We start from the raw sequence: 11,744 nt of genomic DNA on the forward strand, positions 1-11,744 counted from the left end.
ATTCTTGACGGCACGGGGTAATACATTTTTAGCATTTAAAAAACCGTCATGCCTGGGAGCACCTTCAGCCTTTTGTTCAGAGCACTTAGAGCCCTCATGTTGTTCACAGGAAGCCAAGAGATATTTCTCAGGTTCAATAGATCACTCACAATAAATCAATCCCATTAAATCATTATTAAGCAGCCAGAGCTAATGAGCTTAATTAAAATGGCGACCTGACCTGAACCACTGAATCAGCTAGGAACTGTGAGTTAGTCCGACTCATGAATAGACAGAAGTAATGAGTTTGAATGCAACTGTTTTGTAATTAGCTCTCAACAACCATACTTTCCGGTGGAAGGAGTATACTCAAGTAGCAACACCACAATAGAAGTAAAAGGCCTCTATTCAAAATTGTACTTGAATAAAAAGTACAAAGGTTGTACCAAAGTAAAAGTGCTCATTATGAATCCATTGAGTCCATGAGTCCATTTTACTTTTTTTATTCAATTAAATCTTTAATTGAAAATATCAGATTTACAAGCTCACACCGCATTGCACTGTGACACATTGTGAGCTAGTAGATCAGCTATTTTTAAATAGTAACTAGTAACTAATTATTTTTAAATTACAATATTCGCCACTGAGATGTAGTCGAGTAGAAGTTAGTGTCAAAGATGTTACTTTTGACCACTGCTGCTTTCTCATGTCATTAATTACTGCCAATTCTGCTGTTCAAACATGCTGGTATGAGTTCAGGGAAAAGTCCCTTGACACATCTTTTGTATTATACTTTGACCAGAGTTTTGTTGACCGAACCACTTGAAGCAACATTCTGGGGGGAACATTCGTAGAAAATGTGTTGTGTTGTCAGCTTCTGAATTGGTCATTTTTGGCAAAGAGGTTTGGTGTAGAGGGGGAAAAAGCAGACCACGTTTATACTATAGTATTAGTTTAAGCAGTGGTTAAGCCATCACCACACATTCCTTGCATCCATACAGCATGCTTTCAGAATTGTATGTGCAGTACAGTTACAGGAAGAATTAGAATAGTGGGAAGATTGTAATAGCAAGGAAAAGAACAGTAGGACCACAGTGGAACCAAGTCCCAGGGCCCTTTTTTTGTGTTATCCTTTTAACCTAATGTTCTACTGTACTGATAAATAATTTGGACCAATAAAGTATTCAATCAATACACCAAAGTAACCAGGGTCTGTATAAAGATGCCCGAATGGCCAAGGCTCCAAGAACAGTCAGAAAATGTAGGTTAAGGGTTTTTATTCTCCCATTATTCTCAGTGCAAAGACAATAATTTACATATCAATAGTTCAAAACTACATACTGGCCAAAAATAGACCAATGAAATAAATACTTAGGCATACACAACTGAACAAGACCAAACAGTATGAGAACTCTCTTCAGGTTAAACCTTGGTCACAAGGCCCTGTAGCTCTCCCTCAGGACTGTTACCCGTGTTAAAGCCCACAACCAACTAACCAACTAACCCACCTGTCCCTGTAGCCTCCCTTAAATAGGGGTGGATCCTACCACAGGACACAGAACAATTAGCAACATTTCTTCTCGATAAATACTTGCATTACAATTAACGAGTATAACTTGGGTTGGAAACTCAATGACAATTAAACTCAAAGCATAGGAAACACCCCTCCCCTGCATAGCACTTGGCCCCTTCCTAAATCAAGGGAAATGCCACCAGCAGTGCAGGAGAGACAATTAGCAAACAATCAGTGAACACACAGTTTTCAATACACCCGTTTAAAACATTAGTCCTTGCATGTTATAGAAAGCAGTTTCATGTGTCTTTGTATATAGGGCACGGGTTGCCCCGTGACAGTCTGCCATGACAATTTAATAATAGGGGCCAAGTTAGGGGCCCCGGGGCCCACAGGCACAACATTGTTGCAACACTGTTCACTTCAGGGGTCTGCCATAACAAGAGAGATTATGCACATCATGCATGATTTTCCCATCAGGACACACCCCCCTCATCTAGACTGAGTGGCAAAACATTGAGCAGCATGGAGTGTTGGAGTTTGGAAGCGCTCGTTGGAAATCACTCAACCGTCCTTTTTCTAAATGTCACATAATGCAGGAGGCAGCAAAATGTTGTGTTATAGAAAACAAGCACTTCCAAACTCTGACACTAAGAAAAATAATCAAATGCAGGGCATTTCTTGACAGAAAGTAGCTCATAACGTTTCTATGGTGGATTTTCATGAAATAAAACTTTGCAGATAGAAAGAGGATCATTCAAGCTTTTCGTACAGCTGCAATGTTGGTGAGTTTAACATTGTTTAATGCAATCAGACTTTTCTGTTTGAATGAATGGGCTGTCGAGGCCAGGAAGTAGTTTTTTGCCACTCAGTGGGCGTTCCCGCATTGCTCCAATCCTCACCAAACATGCCACAAATGTTGTTCAAATGTTGATCTGCCATGACAATATAGTCACACCAAAACAAAACAAAAATCACTGAGCAAATGGGCTTAGTGTCTATTTGTGTCCTAAACAAACATTAAATTCCCATTGACAATGAATGGACAATTTTACTTCATAGTGTCTGAGCAAAAAGACGTTATGGCATAATGATGTACGATGATAAGAGTGCCCCTCACTTCACTCAGGTGTGATTCTTTTAACCATAACCAATTTCTCATATGACTTGTGACGACATTTGGCACTCACGACGAGTGAGTAATGCAAATGTGTGAGCGTGCATATGTGCAGTCGTGCGTGTGTGAGTGTGCGTGTGTGTGTGTGTGTGTGTGTTTAGATTGATTGATTTATTTTTAGTCCAACATGTAAACAGCACAGTGATGCAGCAAAAACATAAAAAAGTACAATGCGTTCTTCTGAAACATCTCCTTGTGTCTGCATCCTCGCCGTGTGTCCTCGGCTCCTCGCACAGCCGTCATCACACTCTCTGATGAGGCAAGTAGGTCATCTGAGTACGGCAGAAGATGCAGACAACAAAGACTCCCGGAATAGCTGTGGGATTTCAAACATGTGTGAATGGTTGTTCAACCACCTCCCAACACAAAGTCTCCCCCCAGCTGGATCATTGCAAAGGCAGGGCAATAAATAGATACTGATCAAACATTGTCAACTGGGGTGCAGTACTTAGTTTAGACAGTTTTTGGTTTAGACTAGTCATTGGTTAGACCAGTCATTAGTCCTACAACTACAACCTATCTCAAACCCTCACACTAAACCTAACCTCCCACGGGGCAGCACACCTAAACCTAACCTTAACCCATAGTCTAACCAATGACTAGTCTAAACTAAGTATGCACCCCGTCAACTTGAACTGACACATAATACCTTGCTGTTAATACATGGTTATTTTTTAATTTCTTCATTAGGTTTTATTTTTCATTTAGTTTGGGATTTTTGTTTCAGTTTTCCATTGTAACAGACAGAGCTGTGCATTGGAGCAGCTGCACTGCTCAAAAACGACATACAGTAGTGCTGTTATAATGTTTTATGTTTGATGGGCGCTAGCCCCATCCTATGCACAGCTTTGTGTGTATAGTACTGTATAGTGTGTATGAGCACGGAATCTGTTTGTATCACGGAATGGGATGATTTGATTGTTGGTTTTCAGATAGCTCTGGTCCATAGCCTTCTACAGCTTCGATTCTGACCTGCAGTATAAGGCTATGCCACTTTCAGTTTTAAATCTCAAATGGAAATCAGACCAGCCTCTCCTCTTTTGTGGAAATCTCATGAACGTTTGACCTACTCACCAATACAAAGACGGGTTGTGTCAATAGAAAGCCTACTTTCCTTAGTGGACGCACTCTGAGCCCCCCACCACAACTATAAAATGCACGTTTTTGCCAAAACATAACAGAATCCACCGAGCAGAAACACAATTTCCTCGATGGTGTACTCTACGCCGTCGCCATCACAGCGCCAACTCACTACTGCCACACACAGGTCAGAGAACCGCATTACACCATAAATACACCGGTAACCTGCATGTTATTTCCTGTAGTCCAGCTGATGGAAGTAAACACTAGAGTGACCATGCCGCACAAACTATGATTTCATTAGAAGAGACACTGGACATTTCCGCTAAAACAAGAACAAAAAAAAGTCATTTGTGCTCTTGTAAATGGCAAACATGTATTTGCCCTTTTACCTACAGGTTATGGCAAAAGCATTTGTTTTGGACTTTTTGGTCCGATTATGGATGAAATAAGTGGGCCTTTTTTTTTCAACACGAAAAAAATAAAATATAAATAGCCTATAATATGTAATTGTATTATAAAGGGCCAGGCACAATGGCAACTTTAATAAAATGTAGGCCTATATTTGTCTTTACTGTTAACTACTATTTATTTTCTGTTCCCTCCTAGTAAGAGACATTAGGCTAATACAGTAGAATATATTAAGAGATGGGGGATGGGCAGTGTGCAACTGAATGTTTACTTCAGTAAAAAATTTTTTTATTTAATTAACATGAATAAGAAACTAAATAGTTACACATTTGTTTGGGAAAATGTATGTATGTATTGCCCAATATTTTTTTACGAAGACATTGTATGCGTAATTGCGTATGCCACTGTTTACACATTTAAACTGGAAGAAACAGCTGGAGCGCATACAATCTCATAGGGTGTTATTCCGCTCTGCAGCGTGGGAGGCGCTGTTTCGTAAAAACATTTCTCACCGAGCGGAAGTGTGTCCGCTCAGTGGATTCTGTTACATTTTGGCAAAAAAGTGCTCAGAGTGCGTCCACTAAGGAAAGTAGGCTTTCTATTGACACAACCCATCTTTGTATTGGTGAGTAGGTCAAACGTTTGTGAGATTTCCACAAAAGAGGAGAGGCTGGTCTGATTTCCATTTGATTTAAAACTGAAAGTCGCATAGCCTTATACTGCAGGTCAGAATCGAAGCTGTAGAAGGCTATGGACCAGAGCTAGTTTTCAGCATCATAATCGTAAAGTTGGACTGCTGATTTGATTGGCTGACAGTATGATGATGTATGATGATAAGAGCGCCCCTCACTTCAAACAAGTGTGATTTTTAAATTAAATGTACTTTTAGTCTACAGTTTATTAAAAGTAATGCAACTGTTACTTATTCTATAGGTTTGAATAAGCCATACATGAGTGAGTTCAATGAGTTGTTCAAGTTGCACTCAGAAGGTTGGAGTCTCAACTGCACGCAAACTTTATCGTCATTTAATGTCCGCCCCCACCATGTCTCTCATAGACTGTCTGTATTTATGCTTACAACCTCCCACTTCCACTTGCTCCTGTGGTTGTTTCTCGCCCTTAAGACTGGTTATAATGAAGTAGAATAATGCAGGTGTTTAACAATAATTTAACTCTTGAGGTCCATTTGGTTTCATTTTACACTCTCAAGAGTTAAATATTTGGTTCCCAACTCTCCATCATTTAGCTGGGGACCACCTGGAACCCCCTCAAGGACCACTGGTTGAAAACCACTGATTTACAACAACATATTTTGTGTGAGATGTACAATCTCACAACGACATATTGCCTGGGAAACAGTTTAATATTTACTGGAATGAATCATATAATTAGTTTATTTGCAGGATGCTATTATCATTAATATGCATCACAAGAAACAAAGCAAAACCTTCACAACAAAGAACATGCAAAGGACCTCACATGCAAAATGTGCCCAATCCAAAGTTTATGAAACAGCAATGCATACCTACTAGACATAGTAGCTACAGTATACTGTACTGTACAACAATCATCATCATCATCACCTTTATTCATCATACTCGGAATACAGTTGAGGGCAATTAAGCCCTCATTTCCAATGTAGCCAAGGTTTACAATACACAAAATACAGTAAAATAAAAACAATACATCAAACAACATTATAAATCAAGATAAATTACAAAGGAACTTTATACAGAACAACCATCAGTAAAATAGATCAATTGAATCATGGTGAAAGATGTTCTGGAGCATTCCTTTGAACTGACCGAAGGATATGGCAGGGCAGTTTTAAAGAGTTTTGGAGTTCATTCCACGAGGTTGGGCCATTGACAGAAAAAGCTGTCTTGCCCAACTCTGTCTGGGCCTGAGGAACCTTGAGCCTTAAGAAATCACTAGAGAGGGTCTGATAGGTGTTCCATCATGGAACAAATATAGTCGGGGAGCATCCCAGCAATGGCTTTATATACACACACAAACACACTCATGAGAACAGAGAGAAAGTGGAAAAATAAAGGGACGGAAAATAATAAACAAAGGGCTTATATCGTTCCAGTCTCTACCCTCACAAAGGAGGAACTGAATCAATAAACTGAAAAGGAGGCAATTGGAACATTGGACACGATGCATGCTTTATCTATTTCTTTTTTAATTAGAGCACAGAATGTCATAACGGTGTTGGTACAAGATGAATCCCTCCACTGTACTAAGCCATGTAATAAATAACTGGAAGTATTATGTCAATATATAGAAGGTTCTACTAATGAAGGATGGCGGCATGGGGAGTGGAGGGTTAGATGACTCTATGACCCCTGCCTGCATGCAGCCTCCAAAAACAATAATAAAAGGATGTGTGCATGCGTGAGTGTTTCAGATTATGTTTAACTATATATGCATGTACTGTAAGCATTTCATATTGTCACTGTTGGGTGGAAACCTTGTACAAAACTGTTTGTTCAGGAAATGGAAAGAAGTGTTCCGATGTATCCAATGTACTGTAGTTATTATTTAGTCACAAGGCCTTGTTAATACTTTTCATAGGCTAAATGTTTATAACTTGTTAACTTGATAACTTTTGATTATTTTTTTGATGTAAAATCTAGCAATTTACAATTTACAATTCAGGCATTTAATCCAGAGCGATTTACATTAAGCAAGAACAAAACATGACGATACATCATATACGCAAAGACTAGTTATCATGAATCATACATAAACTACGAACATAACAGTGGAATATATCTATATAATGAAACTATGCATATATACTATAGTGCTATGTCTACATACATAATGCTATCTAAGTTACATAAATTGAGCCTTTGCATTCGCCTGCAAGGTCGTTGGGCTAGGGCAAGTGCTGCAGCAAGTGCTACGGGCCAAGATGGATTCTGAAGAGGTGGGTTTTCAGACAACGGCGGAAGATTGGGAGTGAGTCTGCAGTTCTGATTGTAATGGGAAGTGCATTCCACAGTTTGAGCAAGAAGGGAGAAGAGTTTGGGACGTATGGAGCGTTGCCCCTGCGTTTTTTAGTGAAGGTACTTCCAGCTTCCCTGCGTCGGCTGATCTGAGTGCACGGGAGGGTTCGAAGGGTTCGATCAGATGTGCAAGATATGGGGGTGCCATGCCTTTGGTTGCTTTGAATGCCAGCATCAGCTCACAATGACGTGGCGCGATGCAATATTGCAACACGCTGTGAGAGCTGTGGGCTTATTTTTTATACTTTTGTTATTTACTTTTATGTTAAAAACAGTATCAGATGGCAGTTGAGTGAGTGTGAGTGTTTCATAGTAAATGTAAGAGCCTTTCAGTATAGTATTTGTGAGTGACTCAATATTTAATTCATATACACTGCTCCTCATAAATATATGTATGTGATCTCACACATCCATAATCGTAAAGTTGGACTGCTCACAGTATTCCACAACTTTAAGATGCTGTTTTTTTTCTCTCCTAAAATAAAAATGTTCACTTGAGCAGGTCCTGAGGCGAACGGCTGGGTCAGCCATGAGGAGATAAAACATTTTGTTAAACTCTTGGACAGGTTCCACTAAATGTGTATAGGAAGGAATTCGGTGCCAAGAGTTTCATTCCATTTAGTGGGGTTAGAGATGTTTTGAAAATCAACTTGTAATTATGTTCCAACATCCTTTTAGCTGTGTGTGACTTTGTCAATAGTTGTAAAGGAAGTTTTATTTTTCATTTACTTATAAGGAGGGATTTTAGTGAAGTGAATACATTCTGAAAATAACAATCAGCACACCTTTGAATTAATGCCTGCATAAAATGTATATATGCAACTAGAGATTTCTTACGTGTGGTACTGAACATCAACCAGGATGAGCACATCACCAACAAGCGTCTGTACGGGACATTACCAAGTGTATAAGAAAAGATAGCAGTAAGGAGGATGAGACTAGCTGGCCACCGACACCAAGAACATCAACAGGCCCGCTGTAGAGAGAGTAAGCAGCCTCAAGTTCATCTATGTTCACATCACTGAGGACGTACGTCAGTGGGATGAACACACAGGCCCATGTGGTGAAATAGGCAGTGCAACACCTCTTCAACACCTCTTCTACCGCTAAAGAAGTTCAGCACGGGGACCAAAATCCTACCGGCCTTCAACAGAGATGTGTACCAAAGAGCATCCTGAGTGGCATGGGAACTGCACTGCCCTCAACAGCAAAGCACTGAAGTGGGTTGTGCGGACAGCCCAGATGAGTGGAGTTGAGTTCCCTTCCATCCAGGATAGATACCATCCTAGATACAACCAACCATGAACTGTTTGAGCTGCAGCCGTCTTGCAAGCAGTAGAAGGGTTGTATTTGTGTACGCTATGTATTAGTAGTTTTTATTGTTTGTACACTGGATGCCAGTGTTCCAGGGGGTACCCCAGACATGAAAAACTAAATAAAAATAATGAAGCATCAAGCATCAGTTCAACCACTTTAACCATATACATAGCTGATCAAGCTCACAACATATGTTGTGGGCTTGTGGATCTGCCATTTTCCAAAACATAGTTTTTACGGCTCATTATAAGATGCTGCCCTTTCTATAGTTCTATACACACTGCTCCATGGAATTATACAAGAAAAATACAAGGAAGCAATAACAATTTTAAGGTCATACATTACGTACATTTCTTAATGTGAATGGTGTCGTGCTGTATAAACTAGATAAATGCAACAAAACAAATACACAGACCGAGTCTGTTGTGGTATTATCTATTTTGCTAATATCTGCAAAACCATGAACTAAAGGAATATTCATTGTATGTTAGGTCAGTGCCATCCAGTGCCCTTTCAAAGGATGTTTTTCTTTTCTGAATACATTTAGACTCTAAATAACGTGGTATCTTAACTGTCGGAAAGGTCATTCTGTAAATCACCCAGGCAGCCACATACAAACTGCGGCTGTGTAAAGGTTTATTTCACAAAGAAAATAGTACCCTCACTGCTTTCCCTATCTAATTCATTTAACTATAGGTCATTGTGTTTTTTTGTTGAGACAGCCCATTTTGATTGTTTTTTTGGTGCAGGCTTCCGTGTTTTGATTCATTATCATCAAAAATGTCATGTAAACAAAGGTCTATCCAAGGTAGCAAATAGATTTGACAACCCTGTTATAGCCTTAGTTAATTTTCTCCCAGTATCAAACTGGCCTATAGCACTAGCAGTCCGGGCACGTAGCTCCAATGCAGCCCGACGGCATGTCGCGGGTTCAAAGCCCTATACCGACAGCCATTTCTGCGTGTCACTTCCTGTCTCTCTCTACTACTATCAATACTATCAATAAAGGCAGGGAACAGCTTGAGTCCAAGTTTATTTCCTGACATCCACTGATTTAAGAAACAACAAAACTACATTAATAATAAGGGTAATAATAATAATAATAATAATAATAACTAGAAAAGTCACAATTTTGAAAAGTTGCAAAGTGTGGTTGCCGCAGTCACTTACATAGGCCCCTCCCACTAATATTGTCAGCCAATTACAACATTTTGTTATGGACAAAAGGGCCATTAAAATTACATTTTGGACAGGTACAAGGTTATTGATCCTAAGCCACTGATTGCATTGTATGGTGTAGTCCTACAGGAGTCACCAATAACAACTCCAAGCCGACGCATTTACTACGTAATGTAGACCTTCATTAATCCCACAGGGTAAATTCTGTGCCATTCACGAGATATCTCGTGTTTAGAGCTTTACAGTGTGCCAAACACGGGAAACATGAGATTCTATTCTATACTGTCCAGTTCTATGCCTGTTTATATATCCTATGTGAAAATTGTGTGATTGTGTAATTCAACCATTTTGTAGCATTAAGGCTCAGTCCTTGCGCAGCCGACCCAGATTCGAATCAGGACCTTGTCTGCATGTCGTTCTCCACCTCTTTTTCCTGTCTCTCTGCACTGTCTATCAAAAGGTTTTACATAAATTCAGTGCATGTCTGAAACACATGCTAATACAGTTGTGTACAGCACAGAGCAGTACAATACTTGTATAGCCCTGCTACTTTGCACATGTCTTCTCTCTACTCATTTTTAACAAATTACCACTTACAGCTTTTATTGTCCAGCCTGGTTCATAACAGGAGCCAATTACCAGCAGGGTTCAAGTACACCACTCACATTAGACACCACTCAGTCACCACAGCAATCCAATCCAATCCAATCCAACTTTATTTATAAAGCACATTTAAAAACAACAGAGTTGACCAAAGTGCTGCAGAGTAGGCATAACAATAAATAAAAAAAACACAATGCAACACAAGGAGAACATACAATACAAATAAATACACAGTCAACCAGGGTTTAAAAGCCAAAGAATAAAAATGAGTTGGGTTTTAAAAAGGGATAATATTGTTGGAGCAAACCTGACATGGTTGGGTAGCTATAGTTCCACAGTTTTGGAGCAATAACCGAGAAGACTCGTTGCCCTCTTTGCTTAAAGGTATATTCAGTGATTTCACTCAAAAAACCTTAGGTTTCGTTTTTGGCTGGGACCTAAGCCTTTCATCCAATCAGGATAGAGAGCCAAAAACAAAACCTAAGGTTTTTTGACCCCCAGGGGTTAACTGGGGACAGGGAGGAACTCCTTATATGGTCAGCACACTCTATAGTAGAGAGGATTATCACAACAAAACAAAAAAAATAAGTGATATTTGAATTAAGTGAAATCACTGAATATACCTTTAAGCCTCGTCTTAGGGACGACAAGCAGCAATTGGCCAGCTGACCTCAGTGATCTGGAAGGGCCATATACATCTAGTAGCTCAGAGATATAAATTGGCGATGACCCATTTAAAGATTTAAAAACAAACATTAAAATCTTAAAATGGATCCTAAAACGTACTGGGAGCCACTGGAGTGCCAGTGGAGTGAGGCTAAAATAGGGGTGATGTGTTTGTGTTACTGGCTCTCCGGAGTCAGTAATGAATAAAAGACAATTAAAAACACGTAAAAGTGCAGATTCAGTGCTGTGAAAGGTTTTAAAACCAGATTGAAAAATCTCAAGGAGTCCATGTGTGTCAAGAAAATGCTGTAGTTGTACAAGTGCAGTTTTTTCTAATTTTAGTTTTTTACAGGTACTGTGGTACCCTCACAGCAGGTAGTATTAATCAATCAGTCACTCATCAATACTTGCATGCACGCACAGTCGCGCACGCACACACACGCGCACACACACACACACACACACACACACACACACACACACACACACACACACACACACACACACACACACTCACACACACACACACACACACACACACACACACACACACACACACACACACACACACACACACACACACACACACAGGAAGAAACTCGCTTGCCCTTCCATTCAAAAAGTTTCATTCATTTCATTGGTTACCTTCAGTGAAATCATTGAAAGCTATGTATTGGTTGTTTGGCCTTGCTAGTGAACTGTACTGTACTGTGAGAAGAGCAGTATGTGTACCTGAACAAGAGCAACAGATGTGAAACATGGTGTAGAAACTGTAATGCTATTACACCACACTTCCGCGGTGCAA

The sequence above is a fragment of the Protomyctophum parallelum genome (genome assembly GCF_964188405.1).
Source record: "Protomyctophum parallelum genome assembly, chromosome: 2".
Lineage (NCBI taxonomy): Eukaryota > Metazoa > Chordata > Actinopteri > Myctophiformes > Myctophidae > Protomyctophum > Protomyctophum parallelum.